Source organism: Prionailurus viverrinus, chromosome B1 (assembly GCF_022837055.1).
Source record: "Prionailurus viverrinus isolate Anna chromosome B1, UM_Priviv_1.0, whole genome shotgun sequence".
Taxonomy (NCBI): domain Eukaryota; kingdom Metazoa; phylum Chordata; class Mammalia; order Carnivora; family Felidae; genus Prionailurus; species Prionailurus viverrinus.
Genome location: NC_062564.1, coordinates 154,215,823 through 154,235,337, shown reverse-complemented (window position 1 = coordinate 154,235,337; position 19,515 = coordinate 154,215,823). Strand labels below are relative to the sequence as shown.

Sequence of the window (19,515 nt, the reverse complement as noted above, 5' to 3'; positions counted from 1 at the left end):
ACCAAACTTAGTTGAGGTAAAATAGGTTTATTGGCTCACGAACTTGAAAAGTGAGAAGTAAAAAAGAGACAGATACATTAAGAAAAAGTGGATCCCACATGATTTGAGTATTCAAGTTGAATCAACTGGCCCCAACCTCAGTGGAAGAGTTGTTGTCACCTGATTAAAAACCTCAACAAAATTATATATAACAGAGGAAAGAAACTTCTAAAAGTAAAATATTCTAAGAGAAAAAAAATACACTTCTGCAATGTATTTATTTGATTATTATTTTTTTTTTGGTAAGTACCTGTTATTTTCAATTTATAGATTAGGAGACTGAGTAGATAGGATTAAAATACTGGTTTAAATCTAGACAGCCCTGAAGATTACACTCAATGAATTTTTGAGGCATTAAGTGGTAGTATTAATTACTGTTATTTTATTGGAATAATGTGGAGAGATTAGGAATACATTTAGTAATGAAATTTGGCATGCATTTTAGTTTTGATAAAACTGTATCTATATAAAATGTTTGTGTATATTTAAATATTTCAAATATTTATTCATACTTATAAAATACAATGTTACTCTTTTTTAACTTTTTTTCCTTTTGCTTTCCTTTTATTCATCTCCTCTTCCTCTTTCCTACATTATCCCCTTCAGGGAATATAGAGTGTCTTTTTTACCTAAAAAAGAGAAACAAAACCTTAAACAAGACCAGAAGAAGCACTAACCGTAAAGAAAAACAAAATAGATAAAAATACGTAAAAATTAAGAATTTTCAGTCATCAGTTATACCATAGAGCGAGTGATAAAGGAATCAAAATGCTTTTGAAGTACATATTATCAGCTGATTTATTCCAGAAAAAAAACTATAAAAAAAGACTAAGGAGATAGACAAAAAAGTTCTTTTTTCTAACATACCAATCTGTGAAGGTTGATTGACATGGCTGAAGTCATCTAATAGTATTAATTTAGATGCCCCCACATTGAAACATGAATAAAGGAAACCAGCTTCACCTATTTGATTCCATATATATGCATTTTATATGTGTGTGCTAGTGTGCATAAATACATATATGTTTATATATATATTTATATATTTCTCTCAATCCATTAAGCTCCCATATTATGCAAGAACATCTAATGGATGTCTATTTCTCACTTTCACGTGATAACACCTTTGAATAGCCTCCTGGAACTCTTGTTGGCCTATGTAGATCTTTCCCATAGAAGACACTGACGTGGTTCAGAATGGTACCTTATTTTAGATTTAAGAGTACACAATGCCCAAAATAAAAACAATCCATCCATCTATTTTCTTACTAAATATTTATAAATATGTTATGCTATAGTTTACATTAGAGATTCTTCAATGAAGCAAAATAATAACAGAAAGATATTCTAGTAAATAAAGTGAAGCAGGGAGAAAATCACACAAGAAAAAAATATATCAGCAAAAATGGAATAATTTATTTAAGCCAAAACACAGACAAAATGATAGAATCATTACTTAAAATAAAATGGCAGAAAAAATGTTTTGAATTTTAACTAAGATGCTAATTTGGAAAGTAATATAATAATCCATATGCAAATTGTAAATTCAGCAAAATAAAATGATCAATAACATATAATTAAAAATATAAAATTGACAAATAGAATGTAATTTAATGTAATTTAATACATAAGTGATGAATCCCTAAATTCTACACCTGAAACTAATATTACACTGAATGTTTAGGAACTGGAGTTTTTTAAGTTTATTTATCTTTGACAGAGAAGAGAGAGAGAGAGAGAGAGAGAGAGAGAGAGTGGGGAAAGGGCAAGGAGAGAGTGGGAGAGAGAGAATCCTAAGCAGGCTGCATGCTGTCAGCTCACAGCCCAATGTAGGTCTCAGTCTTACAAACCGTGAGATCATGACCTGAGCTGAAATCAAGAGTAGGACACTTAGATTGAGCAACTCGGGTGCCCCTAATGAACTGGAATTAAATACAAATATGAAAGCAAAAAATAAAATAAAATAAAATACTTAACTTCGGTATGTAGTTGGTATGGTCTTCAAAAGTTTTGATTGTACCCACCCTAAGAGAATTTTTGAAAAATTATGTATCTAGTTAACACATTTTTAAAAAAAATTTTAATGTTTATTTTATTATTGAGAGACAGAGAGAAACAGAGCACAAGCAGTGGAGGGGCAGAGAGAAAGGAGGAGACAGATCCAAAGCAAGCTCCAGGCTCTGAGCTGTCAGCACAGAGCCCGATGCGGGACTTGAACTCACAAACCATGAGACCATGACCTGAGTCAAAATCAGATGCTTAACTGACTGAGTCACCCAGATACCCCTCTAGTTAACACATTTTTAAGTTATTATCTAGATATTTCTTACAGATTAAAACAGATTTAATTCTTGCCAATGAGAGATACAAATTATTCAAATTTTAATAGTGGTAATAAGAGGATTTACATTTGAAACAAATATTTTATGATATGATTTCATTATTGTGTTTTAACCACCTTACTGAGATAAGCAGAAAGAATTAGAAGTGATTTGTGTAAACATTATATATGGGCTTTATCCAATGTGTCCTGAAGAATCTAGTAATCCTGCAGAAGAACATCCAAGTATATTTAATTTTTTTTTAACATTAATTTATTATTGAGAGACAGAGACAGAGCATGAGCATGGGAAGGGCTAAGAGACGGGGAGACATAGAATCTGAAGCAAGCTCCAGGCTCTGAGCTACCAGCACAGAGCCCGACACGGGGCTCAAACCCACAAACTGAGAGATCATGATCTGATCCGAAGTTGGACGCCCAACCGACTGAGCCACCCAGGCGCCCCATCCAAGTATATTTAAAAGAATCACATGAGGTGGTTGCTTTGTTTTTCCGAAATTAAAGTGTCCCAGTGAACATAATACTCTGAGGCTAATGCTGAGTCTCAGTCCTTAGGTAAGTACTTTTACATTACATAATGGCAGAAAGCTTTATGAGTTTTTGTTCATAATTAGCTATCATAGTAAACATTTCTAATACTAAAATTTAATTATATCTCTTTGCTTGGCACATCATAAAATTTTATACCCCCAAATATGTACTGCATGAAGACTTGCAATAGATGAGGAAGAATATTTGGTAAAGAAGAGAATACTTTACTGTATTATACTGTATTATACATACTGTATTTGGTAAACAGAAGAATAACCTTCCAAAGATGCCCATGTTCTAATCCCCAGAATTTATGAATATGTTATTTTACATAGCAAAGGGGATTGACAATTGTGATTGAGGATCTGAAAATAAGGAAATTCCCCTTTAATTACCTAGGTTGGTTCAATAGAATCACAAAGGTTTTAAATGAGGGAAGAGAGGCAAAAGAGGAAGAAAGGTGTGTTGATGGAAGCAGAGATTAGGAGATACAATTGGTTTTCCAGATAAAAGAGGGTCATGAGCCAAGGAATGAGAACATCACCTACAAGCTGGAAAGACATGGAACAATTCTTTCTAAAGCCGTAAGAAGGAGTATATCCCTTCCAATACATTTTAGATTTCTGCTCTCCAGAACTGGAAGAAAACAGATTTGTGTTTTTAAGACTTAACATTAGTGGTAATTTGTTACAGCAGCAGTAGGAAACTAACACACTTGCTTTGATACAAAAGGGAAATGGACTACTGCGAACAAGGCTGGCTCTCAGATAATGAGTTTCTAAAAATATCATATATAGAATTGTGGATTTAGAAATTGATTTCCCCTGAAGAGTCTTTGTGTGTAGCAACTGAGCATATTCACCACAGTTTGGAGTCTCACCAAGGAGCATAAAACTAATATGACCATGGACTCTGTGGTCAACGTTCCATGGTTAAATTAAATCTTTCTAGTTCCAGGACCCAGTGAAAATTATGTGCTTTCACTCACACACTTTTTGGTGCTGGAATGTCACGAAAATTACCTAATCTTTCTGTGCCTCAGTTCCTTCATTTTTGAAAATTGGAATATTAAGAGTTCCCTAATAATTTGGATAGCATATTAAATATGAAAAAAAAAAACACATAAGCAAACACTTTTAAGATAATCTGCCACCTAGTAATAAGTTAATATGATTTTCTAATAACTGAAAGAAATTTCTTAATAATTATTTATTATAAATGTAATAATTATTAATTATTGAAGACCTATTTAAAACATGAGATATAATGTTTCCTCCTAAAATTGGATACAGTTGAATACTTACAAACAAGGGGTGAGTTGGACAGCATAATACATCATGCTGTGAATTAAAATGGTTCATTATGGTATGGAAAATATTTATTCCCTTTGTATCATAGTTTTAAATGATCAGTTTAGACCTAGTACTTTCAGGAATCTATCTTCATGAAAGATTCATACATTCAGATTACATCATGTACAATTCCATTCATAGCATTATTTTACAAAATAATAGAAACATTTTGTAAACAAGATAAGTGGGCATAGTTTATATGATGGAATAATGTACCCTTCAAAAATTGTACTCTCAGAGACATTTTTCTGGCATGACTAAGTAATACATATATAAATAAAATATTTAAAATATATATTCCAGAAAGGAAAATAATAAAATATCACTAGTTGGTATGTCTCAATGATGGACTTTGTAAAAAGCAGTTTACAAAATTTTCGTGGTTTTCTACCTTTAAAATATTTCTTTAGTTTGTACTTCATTCACTATAATAAAAAATTAAATATGTTGAGGGGGCTCAGTCGGTTAAGTTTCTGACTCAGGTTTGACTCAGGTCATGATCTCCCGGTCTTGGGATCAAGCCCTGTGTTGGGCTCAGCGCTGACAGCATGGAGCCTGCCTGGGATTCTCCCTCTCCCCTCCCTCACTGCCCTTCCCCTGTTCACACCTTCCCCCCCCCCAAATAAATGAACTTAAAATAAGAAAATTAAATATGTTAATAAATAATAAATCTTTTAAAGTTCTTAAATTTAATAGGGATTCAAAAAAACATATTTGATTAAAATAACATATCTTTATGAGTAATGTATATATTATCTCATAGTAGAGCAGTAGTTTTTAACAATAACTGTGAAGCAGAATCATCTGGAAACCTTCAACAGAACAAAAACCTGACAAACAATCAAATAACTACAAAACCTTGGAATCCAGTCACACACTTACTGATTCAATTAGTCTTGGGATCAGATGGAGACATACATTCACATCAGTAATTATAGTCAGTCCTGAGAAGTAGCTTGTAGTTTTACCAACATTTGTAATAGAACTGTTAGTGAGTCTTCACTGTAAAAATGTTTTAAAAAGTATTTATAAATTATTTTGCTTTTACTCAGAATAATTTACTATGTATTATAATATTAATCACCCCCAAAATCAGGAAGCTTTATTGGGAACCCCAGTAATTTTTAAAAGCATGAAAAATTTTTGAGGCAAAGAAGTTTGAGAGTACATTCTACTATTCAATTTGGTGAAATTGTGTGTTATACTAAGACTGTTCTTAAAGTGGACAAGGTAAAAATTTGATGAGTGGGAAGACTGAGAACTACTTCAAGTTATAAAGTAAATAGGTCATTTGACTAGTTAAATGTTACACAGTCTTAAAATACAAATGCAGCCAAAATAAGAACACAGGGAAAAATCAATAGAAATACTTCTAAAAATATATTTGATTTAAAGAATATGAACTATATTATCACTCCATAAAAAGCATGATGAACTCTGATAATTTGAAAAGTGCTATTATGTGCATAGCCAATTAATTGACTAAATATTTAACATTAAAGAAACGTAATTGTAAATATTTGTACATTTTCAATGAACTTTTTAACAGATGATGTTGCATAGGACTCTAGAGACATTTTGGAAAATTATTAGTCCTTGGAGTCAAAGAAATTTATTGCTCCATTTATATGAAGAAATATGTTTGATTTCTTCTCGGAAACTTAATTACTCTTATTGAGCAACCTGGAAAAGAGAACAAATTATATCCAGGTTTTTCATCCAAATGTACTGTACATTTTTGAGAGCTAATATATATGCCAAAATAACTATCCCTCAAATGAAAATAGGAGTGCAAAAATTCTTTCCCTCACAGACTTCATTCCTAAAATTAAAAAAGGGAAAAAAAATGTGACATTAACTCAACTAGTGTGTATTTTCCTTACATTCGCTAAGTACCTTGAAATCCTTTCTTCCTTCTCTTATTTCCTTGACTTCTTTCTTTTTGCCTTTTTTTTTCCTTTTCTTCCTTCTTTAACAAACATCTATTATGTGTTAGCCACTGTGGTTATGTAACACAGGGAAGATAGATGTGCTGTCACATATCTTAGCATCTAATGTTGGATACATACATTAAAAGGGTTATTACAACTGAGAGTACATAGAAAGTACAGATAACACTGGTAGAACAGATAATACTCTAAACATTCCTTCGGAGCATAAAGCCATCTAAAATTACAGGTGAAGCAGAGGAATGAGGCTAGGGAAGGACAGTTTAGGGGAACCATCCAAACACAAGAAGGTACAAACAAAAAAATCTGAAACAAGACATTTATGACAGTTAATTTTATGTCTAAACTTGGCTGGGCCAAGATATGCTCAGATGGCTGTTAAAGCATCATTTCTGGGTGAGTCAAGGCAGGTATTTCAGGAAGAGATTAGACTGAGTAAAGAGATCTGCCCTCACCAATGAGGGAGAACACCATCCAACCCATTTAGGGAGCCAACTGAATAAAAAGGCAAAGCAAAAAAAAAAAAAAAGTTAGAGAGGGAGGGAGCCAAACCATAAGAGACTCTTAAAAACTGAGAATAAACTGAGGGTTGATGGGGGGTGGAAGGGAGGGGAGGGTGGGTGAGGGGCATTGAGGAGGGCACCTGTTGGGATGAGCACTGGGTGTTTTATGGAAACCAATTTGACAATAGATTTCATATTAAAAAAGAAAAGGCGAAGGAAGGGCAAGTTCACTCTCTATCTGAGCTGGGATGTCAGTATTTTTCTGCCCTTAGACATCAGAGCTTCTGGTTCTCCATCCTTCTGTCTTGTATTGGCAATTACATCTTTCGCTCCTCTAGTTCTCAGGCTCTCAGACTTAGACTGAATTACATCATGGGCTTTCCTTATTCTCCATGTTGAGGATGGCAGACTGAGGAACATTTCAGCCTCTATAATTACATGAGTATTTCTTATAATTATATATAGTATATATCATTATATATAATTACATATTATATATATACACCTCATTTTGCTTATCCATTCATCTATTGATGGAGATTTAGGTTGCTTCTCTATCTTGGCTATTTTAAGTAATGCTGCAATAAGCATATGGGTGCAGATATCTTTTTGAATTAGACTTTTCATTTTCTTTGGGTAGATATCCAGTAGTGGAATTACTGGATCATTGTGTAATTATATTTTTAAAATTTTTAAGGAAACTCCATACTCTTTGCCATAGCAGCTGCACAAATTTACATTCCCATCAACAGTACATGAGGGTTCCTTTTCTTCCACATCCTCATCAACACTGGTTATTTCTTGTCTTTTTTATTTTAGCCATTCTGACATGTGTAAGGTGATATCTCATTATGGTTTTGATTTGCATTTTCCTGATGATTAATGATGCTGAGCATATTTTCATGTGGCTATTATTCATTTGTATGTCTTCTTTGGAAGTGTCCATTTGCCCATGTCTTAATTGCTTTTATTGCTTTCGGGTTGAACAAGTGTTGATTTAGCTCTAATAGTTTATTTTTGCTTTTTTTTTTTTACCTTTGCCTGGGGAGACATATCTAGAAAAATGCCACTAGAGCCAATGTCAGAGAAATTACCGCCTGTGTTCTCTTCTAGAATTTTTATGGTTTGTGGTATCACATTTAGAGCTTTAATCCATTTTGAGCTTATTTTTCTGTATGGCATTAGAAAGTGGTCCATTTTCATTCTTTTGCATGTAGCTATCCAGTGTTCCCAGTACCATTTATTGAGGAGAATGTGTTTTCCCCATTGAGTATTCTCGCTTCCTTTGTCATAGATTCATTGACCATATAAACATGGGATTATTTTGGAGCTCTCTATTCTGTTCCATTGATGTATGTATCTGTTTTTGTGTTAGTATCATTCTGTTTTAATTACTATGGCTTTGTAGTATATCTTGAAATATGGAACTATGATACTTTCAGCTTGGTCTTTTAGCGACTGATTCTGAGTATGACACTTCCTTCATATGATGGATTACTGCTGTGGCTGTCTGACATGACCTTGAGGTTGACAATACCTTAGCTCCTGTCAAAGTAATGAACTTATTATACCAAAGTCAGGAATTCAGTCTCTGCTAGTTGTAAGGACATAAAAGAGCTGATATTTGAACAATGAGCAGATCTCTAATGTGCAAGTGATCTTGTTCTAGAATCTTGGGTGATACAGCTGTGAAACATCTATTGGGATTTGGCCAAAAATTCCACGTCATCTTTATCTGCAATGGTGATTTCTATCATCATATGACCGGCAAGATCATATTTTTCAAGTGTCAAGGAAACTCGCTACAGAGTCCTTTATTGCTCTGGACCTACTTAAAACTAATAGCTATCCTAGGTACCTGATAAGTATGTCAGGGCAACATTTACTGTATGCAAAATCGAAAGAAGCCTACCAAGTGCTCTATTTATTTCTTTGTGGTGGGAAGGGCAAGGTGCAATAATGTATCACTTAACTTGTAGGGAACATTTTAGTGTGCCTAAGAGCTATAGACCTTTACATCTTCACTAAGGTGGGGTCCTCTAAATCTTTGCATTTTATAATATTGTACCTGTGGCATTCACGGCTCTAGCTGGGACAAGCAAAACACTTGGTAATTATTGTTTCTAGATCTAATTAACATAGTTTTATGCATTTTGTTCCCAAATAGCAACAAACAAAGTTAAGACACAGAATTAATCTGTTATTGTAAAGGCACTGCATGTGGAAAAGCTGTGATAATGGTAATACACTTGGTTAAGTTTACAGTAGTCTTCTGGCATGCACTATAAATCCATGTGATATTGAAGAGTAGGACTGATAAGTTACAAAGGGTTATGATGGGCCAGCATTATCAATAATAGCTTAATTATGGAAAGAGCTCCAATGTCCATCAACTGATGAATGGATAAAGAAGATATGGTATATATACAATGGAATATTACTGAGCCATAAAAACAGAATGAAATCTGACATTTGCAATGACATGGATAGAGCTAGAGAGTATTATGCTGAGCAAAATAAATGAGTCAGAGAAAGACAAATACCATATGACATCACTCATACTTGGAATTAAAAAAAAAGCATTGAGGGTAAAAAATACAGAAAAAACATGAAACAGACTCTTAACTATAGAAAACAAACTGATGGTTACCAGAGGGGAGGTGGCTGGAAGATGGGTTAAGTAGGTGATGGATATTAAGGAAGGCACTTGTTATGATGAGAGTGTTGTATGTAAGTGTTGAATAACTAAATTCTACACCTGAAATTATGTTAACTAACTGGAATTTAAATAAAACCTGAGGGGGGGAGAAAAAAACTTAAAAATAAGGGTTATGATGGGGAACATCATCCTCTAATTATTTAAGGATGTAAGAGTGGCTAATCTCTGTAATTTCACCTATATTCTACTTAGTCCTTTTAATTTTCTACCTTGTGCAGGAGTAAGAAAGTTTCAGGAGCTTCCATTTGATGTTTTCTACTATAATGACTTTTTTCCTCATGACAGAGAACTAACTTGAGGGTTCAGCAGGCTGTTGAATATATCTGTCCTGATTAATACCTCAGGCCAATGCATGGCCATAATGTCGGGCTGTGACTAATTACTGAGAAATGGATTTGGGCTACTCCATTTATCACCTGGCTTCTATATGTCCCATACTTACTAAGGAAGATATAACAGTATTTCTGCTCTTCTGTTGTCTGTCAGTTTTGTTCTCTATGTAAAATTTCTTGAAAATGTTGGGCTTTATTTTTCCCCGATGAATAGTGACTTTGCTAAATGGTTATGAGTGCCTTTAGAGAATAATTGGGGAAACACTATCATATACATTTGAAAAGATGTTTTGGTGATCTTCTTCAATGTCTTAGCCTTCTGTTCAACTTAGGTTCTTAAGTCCTGATAATTGGGAACTAAATGAGAATATATATATATATATATATATATATATATATATATATATCGTGAGGCAGCTGAAAGCAGACTTGGGTTCATTAGCCCTTGAACAGTTTTTGTTATATAAATTAAGCAGTACCCTCACTGGTGACTTATATACCTAATCCCTAGGAATCCCATGGTGTCTTAGTCATCCTCATAGATCACTGTGAGTCATTCCAGCTTTCCTACTTGTTGCAGTAACTATATAAATCTTGTCTCTGACAGTTAAATGCTGTCATCAGGCTTCTGCTTTCTGGAATCTTATTATCATTATTGACACTTAGGAGCCCAGCTGCATAACAACTTCTCCTATTACCAACCCTGTCTACAAAGGAGAGAAAATACTATTTTTTAAATGATGCCAGGGGCTCTGTCATTAGCACACTGTTTATTGTTCCAGGGAAAGAGATACCCTCTGGATCCTCTAAAGAGACAGAATTAACCAATAGGCCATCTAGTCTTATAAATCTCTGCTAGTATGGGACCCTTATCCTGAGATATGGTGACCTTATCCTCAATATTGTTCCAAGGCATATTTTCCATTTCCACCTCATTACCTTAGACTACCTTAGACTCATTACCTTAGACTACGTGTGTTTTGTTTTGTTTTTGTCCAAGATTCAAAAAGCATCCAAGCAGTGTATTAAGACCAGCTCAAGGATGTTAAATCATATAAGAAGGAATACCTATTAGTAAATATCTTTTATTAGACATATTTGTCCCATCCCCTTCATTCTAGTAACCCAGGGTCCATTTCCAATCATATTTTCCCTATCCTATATGAATATAGTAGCCTGAACTTGCAGCTCTTTGGTGGCCAATATCCTTCCTCCCGAAATACAAAATGGTTGCCATATAATGCCATGCTGAAATTTGATACTAGCTATTGACCTAGAATATCTTAGTAAATATGAGAACAACCTTTGAAGAGGGCAATTATCATTATTTGAGGCATGCACCTAGTAGAGGTTTCTGCATGTTTTCAAAGCATATTTAGGGCTTGGGGTTTAGAAATAAAGGTTCTCAAGCATGTCTAACAAGATGTCCCTATCCCAGCCATTAGGGTCTAACAGGATCTATCACAGCCATGACTTTAGTGAAAGAGAATTTTCAGAGATTTGAGTAAGCCAACTCTGCAATTCTACTCTATGAAATCAGGTCCTATGCCCTGTTTCAGTCAATATGGTATGTGGTATCTTTAAATCTTTTCATAGAGGACTTATGGCTTTCTTAGAATTTCTGATTTTCACAGTTTACTGATTTGATAGTTGACTGGCTTGTGCCTATTATTTTCTTCCTTGAGTACCTCAATGACACTTAACAAAACCCAACCCACCAGTGCTACCATCCTCATAACTAACTGTGAGAAATGTCCATCATTTTCTCACACTCAAGGAAGGTTGCATTTCACCTATACCCTGTCCTAATTTCACACATAGAAACCTTAAGGATTGCAATGTTATGGCACACCAGCACTTCTAAACACACCACTTATCACCAGAAGGTGATTTTTGTAGTCATCTTGCTGGCAAGTAATTCAATTCCATAATTTGAGTATCTGCTTTCTTGGACCATTTCTGGTACCAAATTAGTATAGGCAGCCCTAGAAGCAAGTATATAAGTATACAAGACCAGATTCTTATTTGAGAGGCATAGAAAAAAATAGCAGAAGCGTAGAGAAGTAATACAGAGAAGGAAAAGCAGCCAAAACAGAGGAGTTATTAAACCAGCTACCACAAGTGCTGATGAGCTTAACCCCGTGGGGGGAGGAGGGTAAACACTGGCATGTATTCATTCATTCATTTAATTAATTAAATTAATTCAACTAATTAATTAATAACTATTATTATCATTATCAAATAAGATGAAACAGAAATAATCATCAGTATATCTAGTAAGACACTCTAAAAATGTTTTTAATATTTTTATTAGTATAGATAAAATTAAACAAGAGCCCCATAATATTGGTGAGTTGCTACTGTCTTTTGTTTCATGGAGACATTACTATGTCTAATTGTGCTTCATAAAATGGAGACTGTCAGCTGACTATGAAATTCAAGGCTTAACAAATCTAGAAGATAATAATCTATATTAAAGGGTATCTATGTACCCTCTGGTCTGGCACTTTTTTAAGTCAGAAGAAAGAGCTTAATTTCACTTTTGTCAAAAAGAGGTTGGCATTTGGAGATAATCATATTTGCTAGTTTAATAAAATGTTTCTGATGCTTTGTTTCAGAAGTATTAAGATTATTCACTTCATGTGTATGTGTATGCATTTGTCGATGTGTAGATAGAAATAAATTTGAACACTTTATTGTAAATACTCGTTTAATTTATTAAGAAGAACACTACTTATGTGATAGTATATTCGGTATATTGATTATTATATTTTGATAAATATCTCAAGTTCTAAAATATTGAAATTCATCTCCTACTTGTCCTCTTTGTGGGCTCCTATTCTCTGCTTTCTCTCTCACTTTTTTTCTCTTTCGGTCTCCCTCTCTCACTCTTTTCCCCTAGTTCATTTTACTTGCTTTCCCACATGCATACCAAAAAACAAACAAACAAACAAACAAAACAAGAGTTACAGAATAAAATCATGGTTGTGAAAAATAGCATACAGACTGGAGCAAAAGTTTAAAAAATTATTTGTATGCATTTTTTATATTGTGTGTATTTTAGGAAGAATATGCATACTTCTTTTCCTTAAAAAAATATTGTTCCTTTTACTCATGTAGATTATTTAAAATTTGCATTTTAAATTTCTTAAGTAATTTTAATTTGGTGGTGAAACTCAGGATTTTTTTAACATACTATTAAAGAAACTATCAAATCTACATCATATTTAATATATTTCTTTCCACTAATCATATCTTAAAGAAAGCATATATAAACTGAGTTATACACTATTAAGTATGACTTATATTTAGTCATAAAAAGCTGCTTGTAAGAAGAGTCATTTTTTTCGCATAACTAATGAATTGCAAAATGCATTTTGACTTTCTGTGTTAGAAATAAAGACAAATCTGATAAGCCCATTCCATTGCTTTAAAACCTTTTATGGCTCCCCAATTCTCCAAGAATCAGTTCTAAAATCCTTAATGCCTGCATTACCTGGTAAAACATTGCATTGGCTTACTGCAGCCTTGCCTCCCACCACTCACTATAATTTTGTTTCACTGAGTCCTGAGTGTTCCTTTAAAAACAAAATAAATTTAATTCAGAAGACTTTAAAGCCTTTCCAACACACATAGAAAAAAAATTCAAATTTTTTTGCCATGAACTTAAATGCTTTACATGCCCTGGCTTCTAATTCTCTTCGGTCCCTGATCCCCTCCCACACACAACTTCTGTGGCAACCACACACAACTGCTTACGTTTCTCAAACCAATTCAGCTTCTTTTGCCAAAGGGCCCTTGCATTTTCTGTTCTAACCCCTCAAATTCTTGTCGTGGACTCTTCTCAAAGGTCTAGAGAAGCTCAAAAGTCATTTCTTCAGAGAAAACTTCACTGATTACTCTATTTAATGTAGTAGCTCTTAACAACTTTTATTTCCTTCATAGACAATAATACCATAAATAGTATTTATATGTTACATGTGTACATGTGAGCATATGCATATGCATACATGTGTGTATATATGTGTACACACATAAACACACACGCACATTCTATCTCCTCCCTTTAACAGGTAAGCTCTGTGAGGATATAAGGGTAGGTATCTTCTCTATATTGTTCACTATATCTGGCCTAACAGAGAAAGATACTTGATATAGTATTAGATGGGTTAAAAAAAAAGTTTAGATGCTTCTCTCTATGCATCACATCTATTGTATCACCACATATAGAGGATTAAAGCATGAATGCTTTAATCAGTTAAAGAAGTTAAAGCATGAATGTAAAAAATATTAAAATAACCACACATTGAGGATTTATATTTTGTATTTCTCATTAACTGTCAGCTAAATTATTATGATTTTAAATCAATAAGGAGCTTTATGAGGTCAAAGAATTTATTCAAATTTTAAACTGTATAATCAGAATTAGTGCAACTGAGAGTTTATTCATTGGAAGCAGTTTATTATTACTTAGCTGTTTATAGAAAGAGAAAAATGTATTCCAAGCATACAATGTTTATTCATTAATTTATAAAAGTTAGTGTAATGGGTTTTATTATAAGAAAAAAAAATCCTTGTTAATAAGGGCTCTTTTACAATGAACATCAAAATACCCAGTCACGAGAACAGATGGTTCAATCAACAGGAAAAAAAAAAGTTTCCCTTATTAAATGCATCTTCAAACTATTAATGTGAATTTTGCCCTAATTCAGTAAAAGTTGTATCAATCCCAAGATGGAGATAAATTGGCAAGATATGCATTCGGAAGTCTTATACAGACTTTAGAAGGCCACATCTGTTGGTGCTCTCATGATCCTATTTAGAAAGATTATCTCACAACAGATGTTCATGAGTATTTCTAGAAAATAAAATACGATGATAGCATAATGTGTACTTATATAAAAAGCTTAGGCCAAAGAAATCTCTAATAGATTGCTTATATGTCTGAAATGTCAACATAATGTGCTATAATACTTCAATATTTTAGAATGTATTTCCTACAAAGAAGGTTCTCTTCCTACTTAACTACAATGCAAGTGTTAAAATCAAGAAATTACTAACATATTGCTACCATCTAATTCTCAGATCCAACTCATATTTGCCAACTTTTCTAAAAAAGGAGAACATTCCAGACTAGAATCACGTGTTGCTTTTTGTTTTCACTTCTATTTTGTCTTACTCGAACTAATTTTTTTCTGTTTTTATTTAGCTTTTATAACCTTGACACTTTGGAAGATTATATGCCAGTTATTTTTATTAAGTTCTTCTATTTAGTTTGCCTAATATATCCTCATGATTAGTTTTACGTTATGCATATTTGTTAGGAAAATCACAGAAGTGAGGATTTTTTTCTCCCACTGCATGCTATTAGGTGGCACATATTTTCTATTAGGCACATTAGTGATGTTAATTCTGTTTGATTAAGATACACTTTCCAGTCTTCTCTATTGTAAAATTACTTTTTCCCTTCACCATCAATAAGTAATTTTGAAATCATATATCATGGATGCCATCCTCATTTTAATTATTTGCTTATAGACTCAAGGCATGCTATTATTTGTAATGGATTATAATCTTATAACTATCATTATTTTTCTAATGAAAGTATTCTGATTTTGCCAGTGGAAGTCCCTTAGTTCGGATTCTGTGTCTTTTTGATATGCCTTCATCATTCTTTGAGTACTTCCTAGATTTCTTGCATAAAGGATATTCTGGATAACATACTGTTTTTCTACCAGCCTTCAAATCACACATTTCACCAAAAAGTCCTGGTAATGTTTAGTGGAGAATGATATTATGAAACTAAGATCTAGATTTTAGGCATACTCATTGTTGTCACTGTTCCTAGGTCCTCTCAGCAAACAAAGCTAAGGAAAATATGTTTGAGTGCATGCATGCACACACACACACAGACATTTATATGTTTGTTTATTTATATCAGTTCTATACAAAAGAATGTTCCGTGATTATTTAGACTATGTGTACATGCAAACAGATAAAATATATCAATCAATAGAATAGCAATAAGTACACAGAAAAACATGTGTAATTATGTGTGTAGATAGGTCTATGTAGATAAGTAAATGTGCCAGTTATCAATTCATCACCTCTAGTCTCTAAACCACCCCCCATTGCCTTTTGATGGCAATTGCCTTTGTCAGCTAGCATGATGATAAAATTTTGCCAGTAGAGGGCACTGGAGATACACTGTAGGACGACGGGCTTTCTGGGTTCCAGTGATCTTCTCTTTTTCTTTCTTCTGTGGGGCTCAAACACCTGGTGAGTTTCAGTGGCACCTCCAGCAGTTTCAGTGGCATCTCACAGGAAGCTTCCTAAAGGTAAATGGAGTGACACCCTCATAGGAAGCTTCCCAGTGAATTCCGTGGACATTCCACCTGGCTTCCAGAGGCTGAGTTCCAAGGTCTTCCTATTTTTGTCTTTCAGACAACTTCTAAGTAATGGTTTCTAGGTAAGCTCTGTGGGTGTCCAGCCAGCTTCCCGGAGTTCAGCATCATCCTTCCTGGAAAACTTGCGAGTAGCTTTCTGGAAAATCCAACCAGTGTCTTAGATTTCCAGAGAATTCATTACCCCATTCCCCACAGACAGCTTCCCAGAAAAAGTCATCAACACTTCTGTCTGTCAACCTTGGACTGACGATTGAACCAGTTCTTGCTCAGGATAACAAAACAGACTTCTCCACCATCCAGTGGACTACAACCATATCCTTGCCAAGAAGATCTGAATTCCAGCCTTGGAAAGCCCCCCACATCGTTTCTGAGTTTGTTTCTTTCTTGGGTACTCTCCTTTATCACAGGGTATTATTTAGAATTTTCTTTATTACCTTTATACTAAACCTTCCCCATTCAAGTTACTGTGTGGTTTAGATATCCTGACTGAAACCCAACTGATAAAATACAGAAATAAATATAGGTCCGATTAGGTGTATTTATAGGAGTGTTTTTGTGTGTACACAAATATATACACACATTTTTATATGTACTCTAAGTATTTGAATATATATTTCTGTGCTGTCCAATATACTACTAACCACATGAAATGGTTACATACTTGAAATATGGCTACCATGATGGAAAAGTTGAACATTTAATTTTATTTAACTTTAATTAATGTAAATTTAAATAGCCATATGTCACCAGTGGCTGCTGTACTAGACAATGCATATGTATGCATACACACAATCACAAGTGCATGAGTTTGCAACTATATTTATTTCGTATTTGTCAGCATCTAGTTGTCAGTTTAATGCAATATAGACTTCTCTGGTGATCATGCTTTCTGTATTTGCACCCCCTTGCTCCCAACACCCTTATATCTTCACTTATTTAATAAGTCCCCTTGTATGTGCTCAAACCTGTATCATTCCCTCCTTACCTCACCTGTACTTTGGAATCTTGGACTGGGTTGCCACACCCCTGCTCCTTAACAGACACTGCTACTCTTTCATGCATATGCTCCCCTGACTACTCCAATCCCCCAACCATTCTAGGACACCCACTGCATTCTGTACTCTAATATACAGCCTTAGCTTTTCTATGCAGATGCAGACACTCTCATTTCCAGGCCCTAATATTCCATTTACAGTGGCCTTCCCCATAAACACCCTTTTCACTGCAGTTAGGATCTATCACTGATATCAGAGTCTATGTACCAAGCCAGTCTTTTGCAAATAACTCTCCCATTCTGGGCTTTGACATCTTAGGCCAGACTCTCCATTAAGGATACTCTACTCACCCTAGTCAAGATATGCCACTGTGTTCAGTGCTATGATATGTTCCTCTTCCATATTTAACACAGATCCCTCATAGAGCCCAAATAATGGCTTTGGACTGAATTTGGCAGAAAGGACATGAAAAGGAGTTAAAAAAACAAAAGGGGAAAAAGCATTCTTGTTTTTGTTTTTGTTTTTTTGGGGGGTGATCTTTGATCTATCATTAACTGATAGAATAACATTGAAATCTCAAATTATGATTTCACTGTTTATTCATTTTATTAATTTATCACCCCCTTCATGTTGAGGTATTTTGCTAGTTGCATCCAGGTAAAAATTTTACAATATTTTCTTAGGAAACGTAACTTCCCTTATCATGTAATGGTGGTGTCCACCTCGAATAATATTTTTTGTTGTAAAGTCAATTCTATTTCTGATATTAATTATCTGTTGTAATTTTATTATTATTTACTGAATTTTCACTCACTTTCCCACTCTATTGATAGACTTTCCCACTCTACTGATGCTCATCTTTACTATATGGTTTGCTTTGGGAAGTGCCATTTTGTGGAAGTGATAGTGTGTCCTCAAGTAGAGTCTTTAGGTAGGCTGGCAAATTTCTATCCCTCATCTGCTTTCTACCATGAGAAAATGTTACATAAATAAATTGGTTCTTCAATATACACTCAGAAAAGACAAGGCCTGTGGACCAGATCTGAACCCAATGTAACATCTGGAACAGAGTTTCACCAGTCAGCATGCAGGCCAGTGAAATAATAGTAATTATTATTATAAGACATGGATATTTTTGGGATTTTTGAAAACAATATTAATGCACAAATGCTGACTAATATAGTAATTAGTGGAGGAATGATAAAAGAGAAAATATCTAGAAATTCTGAGATTGGAAATATGAACTCTCAAGAAAATACTGTCACAGGTAATATTAAGATCTGTTATAGCAAGCTCTGATTGGATTGAAGTTGCCCCCAATGAAATGTATTAATTTAAAAAATAAAAAAAGGACTTGAGTAAAAAAGAGTAAGTGCATGTGCCACTGATGCCTTTTTTGTCTAAAGAATATGTATTCAAGTCAAGAAAGAAATAGCATTTCTTAAAAAGAATTGCAGGTGCGGTGTGACTGGAATCATATCAACAAATTATAATAATTAGGAAAAATCTAATGATATTTTGCAATAAATCCATGGCCAAAATTGCCATCTTGGATAAAACTTTGACAATTTGAAAGGGAAATTTACCCTTGAGCACACAATACTTTATGAACAGAAATCTGATTGAGAAAGAGACTCAGCCGAAGGTGATATTCTCTAATGCTTTTTCCAAATGTGTCCAAGTGATAATATGAAATAGTCAGAAACACCCAGAGAGTAGAAGGAAAGAGGAAGGAGGGGTGAGAGGGAGGGAAGAAGGAAGGGGAAAGAAACATTCAATACAAGGTGATGGAACAAAGTTCTATTATAAAAGGAGAAGAACTGCAATCACACTGCAGGCATCTATAGAAATTCTGAACTCCCTTGATTAGGCCCTTGTACTACTACCTGGGAGTAGCTTACCAGGCCATTATTCATGATGCTTGGACTCTACTCTCATGTATATGTATATATTTGTGGCCAAATATATTATTTTTAGAAAAATTCACTCTTTCCTCCTGTAACCTCCAACAAAATTATATATTTCCTTTCCTTACTGATATGGATGGGTCATGTAACTTGCTTTGACAAATAGAATATGGAAGGAGTCAACAGTATACCATCTCCCAGATAACATGTAAAGAGTCACTATAACAGACATTTTATGTGTCTGCCCAGATAGGATATGCTTTTTTCAAACTGGAACCAGGAACAAGAATACACATAGAGTAGACCCAAATCCACCATGCCTCTGAAATAGAGCCATGGCAGGCAATCCGCAACCTTTTGAGTAATAAATATATAAGCAATTGAGAATTTTACACAAATTTATTATAGCACAAATGTATATATTATTTTATATAATCCAT

At 34.0% G+C, this 19,515-nt stretch overlaps 1 long non-coding RNA gene across 2 annotated transcripts in view; it reads right to left on the bottom strand.

The window, feature by feature from the left end:
* Window positions 1–475: 475 nt before the first annotated feature.
* LOC125164379 (uncharacterized) overlaps window positions 476–19,515 on the bottom strand; it is a 153,749-nt gene continuing 134,709 nt past the window's right edge. For both annotated transcript variants that reach the window (XR_007151736.1, XR_007151735.1), the window contains exon 4: window positions 476–668. This is a non-coding gene — a long non-coding RNA (uncharacterized LOC125164379). The remainder of the gene's footprint in view (window positions 669–19,515) is intronic.